General features: G+C 37.7%; 1 protein-coding gene and 1 long non-coding RNA gene across 4 annotated transcripts in view; one reads left to right on the forward strand and one right to left on the reverse strand.

Annotated features, from left to right (window-relative positions):
- znf516 (zinc finger protein 516) overlaps positions 1-15,588 on the reverse strand; it is a 138,942-nt gene that overhangs the window by 66,918 nt on the left and 56,436 nt on the right. The gene's annotated exons all lie outside the window — the stretch shown is intronic.
- LOC134298948 (uncharacterized) lies at positions 14,543-14,797 on the forward strand. Its single transcript, XR_010006079.1, has 2 exons — positions 14,543-14,633; positions 14,693-14,797. It is a non-coding gene; the product is annotated as an uncharacterized LOC134298948 (long non-coding RNA).

Raw genomic sequence — 15,588 nt, forward strand, 5'->3', positions numbered from 1 at the left:
AAATCCTGCCACATTAAAATCAGTGGGGGATTGTTGTTGTAATTGAATTCAACAGAAGCAGCGTTTTACATTTTCTGCAGCGAACGCTTGGCTTTTGCAGGGCTCACGCAAGACACAAATTGGCACACACTTAGGCTATTTAAATCCCACTGCAAAGGATTGAGACACTTTATGTATAGCAGAAACATGATTTCCACTATTTGACAAGTACAATCATGTTCAGCAAAGTTATAGAAGACTGTTTGGAGTTTGTCTCTGTTCTGTTTTAGAAGATGAAAGCAGCTTTTTGCTTAGTTGACTCTCTCTGAGGAATCCTTTGGGCCTCCAGGTATACCATCTGCATGCTTAATGCTTCAGAGGGAGAATTCCCATTTCAGTTTTAAGAAAAAACTCTTTTCCTGCCCCATCCAACCACTCTCACTAAGAAAATAAAAAGGGCTATGGTGGTAAGCAAGAATCTCTAGTGCTCTGAAGCAATAGTTCCCTAGGTTTGCATTGCCACCAAGCAGAAAGAAAGAATGTATCAACACTGCAGTACTTCCAAGTTATTTCAGAACTAAGCAAACATCCAGGAAAAACACAGATTGTTTGCAAATATTGTTTTGAACAACAGCTCTCTGCATCCCCAGATAATAATAAATAATAATAAACTTTATTTATATCCCACCACCATCTCATCGAAGGCGGCTTACAAAGGCTTACAAAGGCGGCTTACAAAGGCACTCCAGGGTGCAATATAACATAAAAGGATAAAAACGGTACATGACTATAAAATAAAGTTGGATAAAATTATAACAACCCCTGTCACCACATATAACATAAAATCAAGTAATACATTTTTTAAAAAACATCTGTAGATAAAACTAGCTGCCATCAATTCACAACTAAAGTGCCAAGTGTCAACTTCATACGGGCCCATTCAGTCTAGTCGAGGTCAAAAGCCTGTTTGAACATCCATGTTTTCAGGTTGGATCAGAAGGATTGAAAGGTGAGGGCTAATCTAATCTCTTTTGGGAGGGTATTCCAGAGCCAGGGTGCTACCACAGAGAAGGCCCTATCTCTCGTCCCCCCACCAACCGTACTTGAGACGGTGGTGGGACCAAGGGAAGGGCCTCCCCTGCTGATTTCAGAGCCCGCGCTGATTCATAGAAAGAGATGCAGTCTCGAAATTAGGTTGGACCTGAAGCATAAGAGGGCTTTATAGGTAATAACCTGCACCTTGAATTAAGCCCAGAAACTTGTCAAAAGCCAGTGGAGCTGCTATAACAGGGGCGTGGTATGTACCCAGTAGCTAGTAATCCAGTTAGTAATCTGGTCAATGGATGCCTGAGATTCTAACATGGTCATTGGATGCCCGAGAGTTCTGAAAGTCACAATCCAAAGGGATAACATTTCCAAGCTCTGCTCTCTGGCTAGAATTAAAACAGTATTATGATTAAGTACCGGTATGTGCTTCATACTTCAGTTTTATGCCACTGAAGAGAAGTCGACAATGAGACTTGACTTCATCCTATAGTGATAACCATTACTTATGTGGCAGATATTATCACCATAGTGCATTTAATTAATTTGCTTTAAATGACATTGTATAATGTAAGCCTTTGTGCTAGGCCCAGTTCTGAACCTTTTTGGTTATGACATACCCTCTAAGTATCCTGAACTGGCAGGCAGTCTCGATTAATCCTCTATTGTCCCACTTTTTCAGCAGCTTTTAAAACTTCTCAGTTTCCCACCCTTCCTCTAACATTCCCCCTTTGTACTCAGCTTATCTAGTTGCTGTAAACTGAGTTCAAAATGCAAAATAACTTTGCATTCAGTTAGGACAGAGAGGAGAAGAGGGGGTGGAATCTTACTAAGAATTTAAATGTCTGCCTGAATATCTGTGAACCAAGAAAGAGACCACTGAAAGAAGGAGCACTGATATGCAATTCAGGGAGATGGCCCTTTAAGAAAGGCACATAATAAAAATAACTTTATTTTTGTATCCCGCCTCCATCTCCCCGAAGGGACTCGGGGCGGCTCACATGGGGACAAGTACATGGAGTCCAAGAAGGCTCAACTGGATTGAGCAACTAATAATGCTTAGTGACTTTTTTCTGGACTTCAACTCCTCAGATTGCAGTCAGGATGATTTGTCCCCATCTCATCCTTTTCTGGTGCAAGTTCCTCGCTTGAACCTTTCCACAATACAGCAGCAATAGGGTTCATTCCATTCTCTGAGGCCCTGATGCAAACACAAAACAGCAATTATCTTATTTTGAAAACTGTCCTGCTCTAGTCTTTATCCTTTTGACTATAGGCTATATTGTGTACATTTACAAAAATATTTACCACATTGAGCTACAGAGCATTTTTCCAGTTGATGAATTAGCTGACATTTGTCAAAGAATATGGAATAACTTTATACAAAAATGATTTAGCAGCAGGCACACTGACTATACCCAGTATTCCCCTGTGCTATTAAACAGCTTCCAGATGTGTTGGACTACAATTCCTACCAGTTCACCTAACACAGCTTTTGCTTGCTGGGAATGGTGACAAAACACAGATAGTGAACACCAACACTGAATATATCAGTTTTACACATACTATATATTCTCAGGTTTTGGGAAACTAACCCTTGCAGAATTGATGTGGTGGAAGCCAAAAAGAAACATTTCTATGATCTCACTATACTTAGCTATGAATGTTTTAAGACTTTGGGCTTTCATTCACCACCACCTTCTGAAGCAAATCACCTTGAAATCATAATGAAGGCTGTGAGCAGGGTGGATTTACTAAAGCAGTGAGTTTAAAAATAAACTTTCCATTTCAGTAGGAGACTTCCAAGGTTTGCAATAGCAATGTCCTTATCCCACAACGGGAATAACTAAATGTTCTTGACAAGATCGCTGTCTTATATTCTGTGTCTTGGACGAAAGTCTGAAAAAATTGAAGCTGATCCTATGCATGCACGTTTGGTAATACTGAAATGTGACGCCTTCAAGGCCACCCAGAGAATCCACGGGCTGCTTGAGAATCTGATCCTTGGCCTTGCTGTTCCATTTCCAGAACATTTTCTGCAGTGTTCCTTTTCTAAAGTTTTAAAAAAACAAACTCAGCACACTTTCAGGGAATGAAAATTGGATGCAAAAATAAAACTCCTACATGTGGAATGATAGGAGCTTGATTCCCTGCTCTGGCAAATATCCACCAGAAATGCTTTTCTTTGCTCCTTTTATGGATAACTACATTCACCTTTAAAGTGCGTTTACTTCCAAAGACAACAACACCACTCTGTAATTCTGGAGCAGCTAATGCACAGGAGCAGGAAGACGAAGGGGAAGGGCTGCTTGTCTTTAAATAGCAAACATATCCTTGAATTCACAGGAAATCCTAGCAGTCTGCGTCCTTCAAAGTAAACACAGGCACTAGGAAAAAGTCAGCATGACTTTGCCTTGATTTTTTTCCTCCTCTAATGGCCACTGAAACTAAATTCCATTGGGTTTTTTTGGGTTTTTTTTTTTTTTTTTTGGTAAATCCAGGGCAGGAAAAAAACCTAGGTTCATGATCAACGAAACAGGATTTGTTGTTTCTGTCCAAAATTAAAGGAGGTGTTACTGAAATCAGGGAGAGGAAAAGTGAAAAGAGGAAGAGACAAACGCTTTGAAAACAAAACATGGGAAGGACCAAAGAGAAGTAAAACACTCATTAAAAACAGCTTGCTTCTGTGTTTGAAAGGTTACAGCAGATGTTTGCTTTATTTTGCTGTAAATAGAGATTTGCACTTTTTAACATTCTGGGGTTGGGCCAGAGGTTTGAATGTTAAACTTCGGAGACATAGGTTCAAAAACTCCACTGAGCCATCAAATTCACTAAGACATGAGATGCACCTACACTGTATAATTAAGGTAGTTTGACACCAGTTTAACTGCTGTAGTCCAAGATCATGGAATCCTGGCAAGTATAGTTTTACTAGGTCTTTAGCTTTTCCTGGCAAATAGTGCTGGTGCCTCAAAAAACTATACATTTCATGATTCTATAGCAATGAGCTATGGCAAGTGTGTTGAACTGCATTAATTCTAAAGATGCACACTTGGATCAGTCACTCATTCATATTCAGCCAAACCTCTCACAAGAGATTTCCATGCAGAAGAAGTGAGAAGAACAATAAATTCATTGGACGACAAGCAGGATAGAAATGAAACAGAAGAATAATTTTTAACACTGCAACATTGCTCCAGGATTACTTGATTTGTTTTCTCTTGTTCTCTGATCTGATTATAACAAACAACACTACAGACAAAAAGATGTCACACAGCAAGAACACCTGCACTGAACACAACACAACACCCTGGTGAAGGGAAACTTACAGCAAGGGGAAGGTCCTCAAAAAGAGCAAGTGAAATGACACAAGACAGAGGACACTTTTGAAAGCAATTCTGTGAAGAGCTTATTCTTCTTGCGCACTTTGACAAGTCTTGTCGAAAGAAACGGGCCGTCTCCCACTCAGTACATATTTTGTGTTTCAGCATAGTGGACATGCTTGTCCTCCCGGAAACAAAGAAATGTATTTTATGGGTTACACTGTAGCACTATAAGGAACGAATTAAAATACATCATTAACATCCTGGTTGAGCTTATCTTACTACCGAAACAAAGGGGGCATTCTCTGGACAACTGGGAGGGAGGGAAGGGGAGGGGGAACCCATGACAACAATGAAGAGCTCCCAGCCCCTAAAAACCGTTCTGTTACAAGATCAACAATTATCAGCTTATATTCTGCAGCTTTGGATCCCAAAGAGCTGCATGAAGCGATGCATTCTCTAATGGAAGAGTGAGTACCATTGATGACAGAGCCTTGGGGCCTCTGCTGTTCTCAGACCAATCAATAATCCATTATGTCCAAACTACATTTCCACTCTAATATGAAGAATAAAAGGACAGCCCGTATTAGGAATTATTCCATGAGCAGAAGATAATAATAATCAATGATACAGAACACACAAAATCACAAGATTGAGATGACTGGTCATACATAAAGCGTTGAAAAAACTATTTACAGTGTTCCATTTCCATGCTCTTTTTTATCTCAAGAACATTCTGGGTCTGTGTGTGTTTTGCAAAATGTCCTGGGTGCATGAGAACCCTAACTGATCACAATCCCCGCAGGCAAATGAAATGCTACGCCCCCAATTAGTGTCTTGTTCATATAAGTGCAGAAGAGACACAGCACCTTTCAAAGTAGGTAAAACAGGAGGAGGATTCTCTTTGAAGCTCTGTTTTAACTACACAAAGAAAACATTTCGAATGACATATCCAATTCTTATTAGCGATCAGCATCATATAATATAATCTCATTGAATGGGATATTTATACAGTGCACAACCAATAACAAATTATACCTCTGACTCCCATCATATATGTTTCAAATAGTCATTTGTGTGGATATAAATTGCTAACCTATTTCTGCAATATGGTATTGTTTATCAATGTACTTAGTAATCAAATTGTCTTTTGTGTGGATGTAAAGTGCTAATCTATTTTTGCCATATGTTTATTGTGTATCAGTGTACTTGGTAATCAATATGAAAGACTGAGATGGATACGAGAGTAAAATCTTACCAATCCAATGCATATTATTAATACACAGTGGCATTAGTCCAGGCATGGGCAATCTTTGGCCTTCCTGTTAGGAATTGTGGGAGTTGGAAGTCCAAAACACCTGGAGGGCCAAAGTTTGCCCATGCCTGCATTAGTCTAACTCTCTGTAAGATGAAAATCGGTACTTTATATGACCTTATACCCTGTTTCCCCTAAAATAAGACATCCCCAGAAAATAAGACCTAGTAGAGGTTTTGCGGAATTGCTAAATATAAGACCTCCACTGAAAGTAAGACCTAGCAAAGTTTTTGTTTGGAAGCATGCCCACAAAACAAAACATTGCAGCATGAAGGATCGGTAAACATACGTACCATAGATTGTTGTACATGGAAATAATGGTAGTAACAAGAAATTCTTGATAGGATTCACAGTTTGTCTGGTTATGCTGGTTTGTGATGATAACTACTGTACAGTATATAATCAATGTTCATTTTTTTTGTTCAACAATAAATGTGAATTCTTCTTCATGGAAAAATAAGACATCCCCTGAAAATAAGACCTAGCGCATCTTTTGGAGGAAAAATTAATATAAGACACTGTCTTATTTTCGGGGAAACACGGTAGTTAGAGGGATCCTCTTTTGTGGCCCATCAGTCAAGGTAATATGCTGTCTGAAGATGTGACAGAAGTCCTTCTCTGCTGTGGCACCCCAATTATGGAATATTACCCTCCCCTTAATGCAGTGGTTCACAACCTGTGGGTCCCCAAATGTTTTGGCTTTCAACTCCCAGAAATCCTAACAACTGGTAAACTGGCTTGTATTTCTGGGAGTTGTAGGCCAAAACATCTGGGGATCCACAGGTTTAGAACCACTGCCTTAGAGCCTGATTGGCAGGTATATTGCTGTCATTCCAGCACAAATGAAAAACATGCCTCTTTACAAAAATCTTTGCGACCTAGCTGGTTTTATACAGATTCACACATGTGCATGATTCTGAATTGTTGGATGTTTACTGGTTTCAAAAACATTTCTTACCATTTATATTGTTTTGAATTGATCACAATGATTTGATTGTATTTTGCTCTGAGATCTTTAGATTTCAATAATTAATATAATATAATATAATAATAGTAAATCATGGAACTAAACTTTAAGCCCTACAAATCACTTATTATTGACCCCAATGAGGGGCTGATTGAAAGTAGGACAAAGTATCTAAAGGGCTAAACCTTGCCCATCATCATAGACCAAAAGTGGACATGGGACAATTTTAGACTTCAATGTTCCTCATCCTTGTATTAGAGACAGTCGTCACTGAAAGTTTTTTGAATTCTCTTGCAAATACAGAGGTCAACTGCCACACAAAATAAAATTAATCCCAAACAGAATAGCATTTTCTAACTAAACATCGAAAATCAAGTTTGTCAAAGCATGTGAAGGTGCTGACCTGGATAGACATTTCTTTGCTGGATATTAAAATTATAATTCCACACCGAGTAAATTAGGAGCAGATGCAATTCTTTCTTTCTACAAATGTAACCATGTGGTGCCATCAAGTGGAACTTTTCTAAGGTCTTCGTCCATGAAGTCACATTAAGAAAACATGCCACTGAAGTATGCTGTCACCTTGTTGCTAAACACTTCAAGGATGAATGTATTCACAGTTACTCAGATTTCAAGAAGGAAGATGTCCACAGATGATATAGGATATTGGTCTACCACAATCTAGATTGTTAACACCCCCCCCCCCCCAAAAAAAACTTTTTTTAAAAAATCACAAAATTTTCTCTTATGATTCTTCTTGTAAAAAGAGAAAAGAAAAAATCCTTGCTCTTTAAACAACTGGTTCTCAAAATTAAAAGGTGTTACATTTCAAAAGCAGTATTTTACTGACGGAGCTACAATGAAATGGGTTTTTTTAATATTTTATTTTTACTTTTAGTGTTTTAACAGGTTTTTGATGTTTTTGGGTGATTTTTTTTTTAAGTTCATTAGGTTGTGTTATATTGTTGAATGTGTCTATTTCGATGTATTGTCTGTACGGCTTTCTTTCCAGCAATTTAATGTTTGCCTTACATGTTGGAAACCACCCTGAGTCCCTTCAGGGAGATAGGTTGGTGTAGAAAATAAAGTTTATTATTATTTATTAATATAATAATTTGAAGCATTTTTTTTAAAAAAAACTGATGATTTGTTGATGGAAGAGGTTTGTGAATGTTGTCATACCAGTCTCTTATTCATTTTTTGGTTTCTAAAATTATCTTTAATCTATCCTTACTTGTGTATGTTTATTTTAAAAAAAATATTAACTTATGCTGAACATATTTAGATGTGCTTTGGCACCTCAGTTTGCAGCATTCATAATTTTTAAAGTAATTAGTACAAACTATTTTAGCTTCTTTTAAAAAATACTAAAGACTTATTCTTAAAAACTGTAATTATAATGGTAAGGACATACATTTTGAGAGCTTTGAATTATAACCCTGTTATTTTAAAAGGTAGTTTTGTAAGCATCAAAACCATTCTAATTTCCTTTGAAGACAATCTAGCAAGTAAATTACCATGTGTGAGAAACTCCTGTTTAAAACCCACAAAACGGTGCTTTCAGAGGACAAATCTAAGCCAAAGACATGCCTTCTGTCAAGAGCCAAGATAGAATCAAAGAGATGGAAGAGACCTCGTGGGCCATCCAGTCCAACCCACGAAGCAGGAAAATCACATTCAAAGCATTCTCCTGCTGATAGAAATGCCTGTAGTTCAACAAAAATCCTCTTTTGCTGCCACAATCCAATCTTTCTGGCTGATTTCAAAAATCTGTCAACACAGCAATCAGGCCAACAAAACTACTCTGCTAACTATGGTTTGTGGGCAGAACAGCTGCCAAAGAGGAAGAAAATGGTTGGGATGAATAAGAAGTCAGGTGAGGCCAGATCCAAATCTCTTTCAACCTCACCATACTATTTCTAACAAGTCAAACAATGACAGACTTAAATAATTTCCAGCATTCCTAGGACAAGAACAATTTGGGTTCAACGTAGTTTTAGGTAGCCTAATGTCACTTGAGGTAGTCCTTGCCCATCTTTGTCAGGCTTTCTCAGTCAGTATATAGACAATACTGAGTTAGATACACCTATGGTTGGACATAAAATAATGCAGCACATAGCGAATCCTCACTTTCAAATTAGGGAATGGCTATCTATTTTAGTTGAATCTGCCTGAATCAGTTGAATTCTGCTGTCTTGTGCATTCATTGATATGCTATTTTATTCTAGCTTTCTCAACCTCCCTGGAAGCAGTAAAACAAAAGAAAACAGTCACTTACAAAATAAATACATTATAAAATGAAACACAAGGCTACTGTCAGAGGGAGGGGTTAACTGTTGTTTCCATTTTTAATGGGCCACTTTGGATGCCATTTTGATATTTCAGGGAAGGAAGGAAGTTGCCATTCTTGCCAGTCAAGTAGATCTATGTTCTGAATGTCAAACAGAAGCTCTAATCAGGCATTCATATGAACATGTGGAAGGCTGAAATGTGAGTACTTGCATACAAATGTTAGTCCTATCCCCAAAGTCCTCAAGCATCTTAGAGGTTAGGCCTTCTTGTATCGAGTACAAAAGACTGAAGAGGACACCATAAAGAAGTTCAACTGAGCAAGGCTTAGGCAAATGGGAATGCAACCTCTAGCATGATCACTGCAGTTCTATAGCTTCTATAGCCATCTAACTGGATATATAGGAAGTTACATAGCTATCTCAGCGCATGAAGACAGCTTGGAGTGCTTCAGGATATTGTGATGGTGCTTCCATGCCACTCATGTTTTTCCACCGAGATTTTAGGTCTGAATGCAATTGGCTCAAATCTTGAACAGAAGAACCAACATTGTCAAAAGTACCCTACCAATTCTTATTAAAATAATACAAGATTGCCTCTACGTATCAAGTTGTTTTATTATAGCTAGATCCATCCCACCTGACAAAGGTTATTCCAGTTAATCTTGTATCTTGGTAGTACACTCATTTGTCTATTTGAAAGAAGTCTGTTGGACCCATGGCCAAATAACTGAAATAACTGAAATTCATGGATCCAGATTACTTCCTTGCATATATATCACCTATTTATTTAACTCTGTTCTCTTGCTGAAAATCATTACCAAAGTGACTTTACCAACATTATCAGTAATGCAAGTCCACCCAGGTTTGCAATCTGAAAGTCATGACATGAAAGGAAATGAGAACTGAGAGAGAAGGCAAAATTAGACACTAGCTTTCAGTTGTGAGTTTCTTACACATATTCTTTAAAAATGTCAGTTGTGGCTTTCTTACACCTATCTTTTCAAGCACGGAAAGACAAAGCAAGCTCTCTGCAGCTGTTCGTTCTCTGGTTAATGTGTCAAGACAAGCTGATCTCCCCTTTGCCATATTGTCTTTCCCAGAAAATAGAAGGGTGCAACCCCTAATTAGTCCTTTTAGCTGATAGATGAGACAGAGTGTGTGGCACCTTTTGTATATATCACACTCTAGTATGTATAAAATTGTATAAAATCAAAAGGAAACTAAAACTAATCTCAACTACAATGAACTTCCTTTAATAACAGATGGAGTACTCTTTTTAAAAAATAATAATAAAGGGGAGACAATTCAGAAGGCAATAGGTCTGTATAGCTAATAAAATGTGAAACCTAAGCTGAGTATTTTGAATTTCAAAAGCTGCCAAGCATAGTAAATCCCTGGAGAGGAGAAATCGAACCTGAAATCAAACCTTTCAGCTGTCACTGTGGCCCGGCTTATTTTGGTGGAAAGTGCTGAACTATTTATATGGAACTTCAGTGTAATGCATCACATTGCACAACGACAAAAAAGAAAAGCTCTGTCCGTTCCTTACCAATAACATTCTCAAACTGTCTTTCCTTGTTTCTATAAACTTTGCTTTATATGGGGAGGCAGCCACAGACACCAATTAAGTATTTTTGAGTCTCCTATTCCATCCCACCTTCAATATATACAGAGAGATCCCAATGCTATGCTTGCCAGCTGTGAATAGATGTCCTTTATTTTAGGAGACAGTTTCTGAAGAAACAGTACGCAGCAATACAAACAAGGTTATTTATTCAAAGGTCATGAAACATAAGATGGCCAAGTCCCCAAATGTGGCTGTTCTGTAATGATGGCATAAACCAGCCTATGTAATATAAACCATTTAATCCACTAGTGCTGGGACTACTGAGAGCCTGAATGAGAGACCACTTCAGAAGGCATTATAAGCCCCATTCAGGTGTTTGCTCTTTCCCATACATGGGTAAAAGGAGCCAGAACCTGTCCTGTCCACTCCCTCGTTCTCCATCTTGCTGAAAGGAAACTGTAACCGCATTAATGCAACTACAATCAGTTCTCCTTATTTGCTGTGGTTAGAGATACAGGATCCCCACGGAAGTGCAAAAACCATCAATAAAGAAAACACTCCTTTTTTTTACCTAAGAGAGCACCTATCCAGGAACATCTACGTCCTCCAGTGCAACTCTAAGGTCAGCTTCCACCTGAAGTTGACCACAGAATCCTTCTGGAGGACTTAGAAACATCAGAGACGTATTCTCTCTAGGTCCTCCAGCACAACTTTTGGTGGAATATCCAATGCACCTAGAGATTCCTAGAGAAAACATATGATCAAATATGTGAACAATCAAATTTACAAAAGTCAAAACCACAAATGTGCTGTATATTGCTTCATACTGTGAGAAATCTTGATAAGTTTTTATGGCTTGACATGGTCTGGATGAAGGATTATGCACAAGGTTGTTGGATGACTGGATTTAAGCACTTTTTAAGTTTTGTATATTGTTTTATTTGTTTAATGACTGTTTTTACTTGCTTTATGGTTTATTCTATTGTATTGTTATTTACTGGCATTGAATCTTGCCAGATTTATTATATAAATAATAAATAAATAGATAAGGCAGGGTTATTGAATGAAATTCTACCTTTGCCTAAATATAGTCACAGCTACTTTTCAGAGTCTTTCTGGGAGTATCTACACTGCAGAATTAATGCAGTTTGACACCATTTTAACTGTCCTAGCTCTTAAATCTTGAGGGATGCAGTTTTACAAGGTCTTTAGCCTTTCCTGCCAAAGAGGACTGGTGCTTTGCCAAACAACAAATCCCGAAATTTCATAGCACTCAGCCATGGCGGTTGAAGTGGTATCAAACTCTATTTGTTCTACAAACAATTAAATAACATTACATGGATGTCTAACAAGTTTCGAGTTCTTGTAGAGACTAGGTCCAGCATCCATTTTTAGGAACAGCCACTAGAAACAAAGCTAGGTAAAGCATAAAACTATATTGCAATGACTTATCCAAAATAACGTTGTTTGAATTTAACTCTCACACAGACTTTGCTGTAAGACAGATGTACAGCTTCTACAGACAGGGATTTGACTAAGAGCAGCTCCTCTGTGTGATGCAGTATGTAATGGTAAATCGTCACCACCATTTCAGTAGTTCTCCCCATTTTAAGCTCCTAATGCATTTGGCCACAAATCTTATCCACATATCAGAACAAGCAAGGTTTTCTCAGTGAATCATCAAACTACAAATCCCAGGTTTCCATTGGATAGAACTATGATGGCTAAAAACACTCTCCATGTGCTAAAACTATATAGTGTGGGTATACTTTTAAAATCTCTTATTTTATAAAACGCCTCCCCCTACTTGTTACATTTAAGTACAACAGCAGCAGGATCTTTCAGTAGGACATCCTATCCAATACCTCTGATTGTTTTTCTCTCTGCCCCATTGTGATGTCAGGTAAAAGCTTTTGTATTCTGCAATGCTTTGCCTTTCTTTCTGGTACTTTACACCAGGGCTTCTTAAATTTTTTCCACTCATGACTGCTTTGTGCCTAAGAAAGTTTTACGTGGCCCCAGGTATATAGGTATAGAAAATAGGTATAAAAACCATGTACTGATAATAAACCATTATTTGCAAGGTTTGATAAATAGGATGATTTTCCTTTTTATGGAGGACAGTTCAAGCACTTTCTGCAAAATCCACTGTAAACACTGCACAAAGTTTCTAACAAATTTGTGTAAATGGGTGGCATTCAGAAACCTTTTGCCATTGCCAAATTTTTGTGACCCCAACACTGAGTTAAGGACCCACAGTTTAAGAAGCAGTGCCTTACCCTGTCTATGAGTGTGTCTATGAGCATATTATCATTTTTATTTTTATTTAAAATAAAAGACAGAATGTTTGAACAGAAGGCAGTATATAAGCACAACAATGACAATAAATCTACCATTATAGAGTTAAAACTTTCTTATACATTTCTACTTATCTAGAAAGCACTGAACTCACTTGCCGCACAAACCCAACATGGCCAACTTTGTATACTGGCATGGCTTCAAGGTGATTGCCCTGGGAATCTGGGAGTTGTAGTTCACCTTTATCCAGAGAATACTGAACCAAGCAGATGACGGATCTGGACCAAATTTGGCACACAGACCCAACATGGCCAACTGTGAATACTGGGGGAGTTTTGGGAGGATTGACCCAAAATTTTTGGGCATTGTCGTTCACCCACATTCTTATGCATTTTCTAATGGGAGCTTTCATAAAGAAAAAGCAAAGACTGAGTTCTTTTCTAAGACATATGACCAAACTGCTATTATCTAACATAAAAAAAACCAAACAAGCAAATAACCCGGGCATCGCTGGGTGCCCAGTCTAGTACAAATATGAAAACAAATTTCATTATGGAGTTAAAATTTTCATGGTAGTTATTCAAGGGATCTCAAAATTTGTTACATGAAAGTAGACTTTATTATTCTTGACACTTTACATTTTACATAATTTGTAAGTACGTCAAAATAAGTGTGATGTCGTATGTAAGCAGGCAATTAAACTAATATTTTTTCTAGTCTGATTGCAGAAACTGAAACAAATCATAACAATCTCACGTATGTTTAGAAGTAACTTCATAAATGGTTCAGTGCCAACTTAAGTGTATGATTGGATCTTTCATCTTAAAACTGTTACTCAATAAATGAACTGAGATTATTATACCATGGCGTTGTCATAATGTGATATTTCACAATACTGCTATTAACATGAAAATACTTGCTACTATTTCGACGCACATGAAAACTATTAGCATTATCATTTTCTTGTATAGATTATATTAAAAACATATTTCCCTATTATATACTCAGATTATTCTTGGTTTATTATGAACATAATATACAGTTACACTAAGAAACCATTCAAAACAAAGCTTGTAATGTTAGGTTTAAAATTAAAATTTACTCAAGTCAGTAATGAGACAAAGTATTTGATTTACTGCATTAAAAGAACATTGAATAGTATAAAACCTAAATCTAACTATCTAAGCTAAATCTAACTTTACATTCTGACAGTGAGTGTTTAAATAAACAAATGAGCTGGTAAATTAATTTAACTAAACTAATTAGAATACAACTACGGTAGTTACATTCAATTAATTTCTTTCAAGTTTGACTCAATATACATGCTATATTTTTGCAGATATACCATAAAGTATTGCCATGTATTTGTGTTTGAACTGTAAAATCACAATGATAAAAATTGTGCTGCGTTTTGAAGCCATATTTTATATGCATTTTATTTGTAGTCTTTTAACAGTATGTTGAATAAATTGTACTATTAATTTGGATCCAGAACTGCACGGAGAGGTCTGAGTCCTGGGCTATTCTATAGGCTGGAGAGCAAGTAATAAAATCATCAGAACAAAATGCACAATTAAAAGCATCTGCTTCATCCTGTTTTATTTGAAAATGATTTCCATTCCCAGCATGTGTTTTTCAAGTTCTTCAATTACAGCAGCTCTAGGGACTGGCAAAACAGCAGGCTTAGTAATGGCAGCTTTGGCCATGTCAGGATTTGTAATCTGGAAGGACAGCTTGAACACATGGTTGTTAGTTTGTATGTAGTGATTCAAAAGGTTCAGAGTGCGATAACCATAGGACAGTGAAGATTTGTTTTTTTCCGTATCAAGAGAGATTTGAGAAATTGCAAGTCGCTTCTAGTGTGAGAGAACTGGCTGTCTGCAAGGATGTTGCCCAGGGGACGCCCAGATTTTTTTTTTGATGTTTTTACCATCCTTGTGGGAGACTTCTCTCATGTTCCCGCATGGAACTGGAGCTGATAGAGGGAGTTCATCCGAGCTCTCCCCGGATTGGATTTGAACAGGAAACCTTAGGTCAGCAACCCAATCTTCAGGTCATCAGTCTTGCCGGCCCAAAGTTTTAACCCACTGTGCCACCGGGAGCACCTGACAGTGAAGATAAAAACCATTCCAAAAATGCACAACCATTTACACTGAGTGGAAAAATATTTGCCGTGCTGGCCTCAATATAATGCAATTCCCTTAATCCCTACCACTGTCTGTGTCAGCAAGAATCAATATAAATTATGGTTCATGAGCATTTGGGGGGCTACATAATCCCCAGTCCTGTGTAAAATAAACACGTGTATAACTTGTGATATACTGCTAGGCAACAAACTGCAGGTATCCCTTCCTTATTTGTCAGAAATCACAAAAATAGAAATCATGAAAAACAGAACTCAGTTTTTTTTCCAACTTGCAAATGCATTATTTCATCAAAATGTGAATACACACTATATATCACTTGTGAGTGTGTGCAAAAGCTAGACAACACATTCAGTGGCAAGGCAAAGTAGCACGTGAATGGAAGGTCATGGAAATATGATGGAATATGGTAGTTCAAAAGAGCAGACCATCACGCTGATTGTACAGGTTATACTTTAAAAGGGTTGAAAGAGCAGACCATCGAAAAGTGGGAGATCCTTGTATCCTGAGTAGAGATGGGAAGGCCTGGAAAAAAAAACCCAGAAAAATCGGGGGAGGTGGGGAACATTTTTCCAGGGGTTTCCCCAATTTTTCCACGTTTTTCCATCTCTAATCCTGAGCTCCTGTTAAGGTAAAACATAGGCCTTGCAGCTTGCAAAG

The sequence above is a fragment of the Anolis carolinensis genome, chromosome 4 (genome assembly GCF_035594765.1).
Source record: "Anolis carolinensis isolate JA03-04 chromosome 4, rAnoCar3.1.pri, whole genome shotgun sequence".
Lineage (NCBI taxonomy): Eukaryota > Metazoa > Chordata > Lepidosauria > Squamata > Dactyloidae > Anolis > Anolis carolinensis.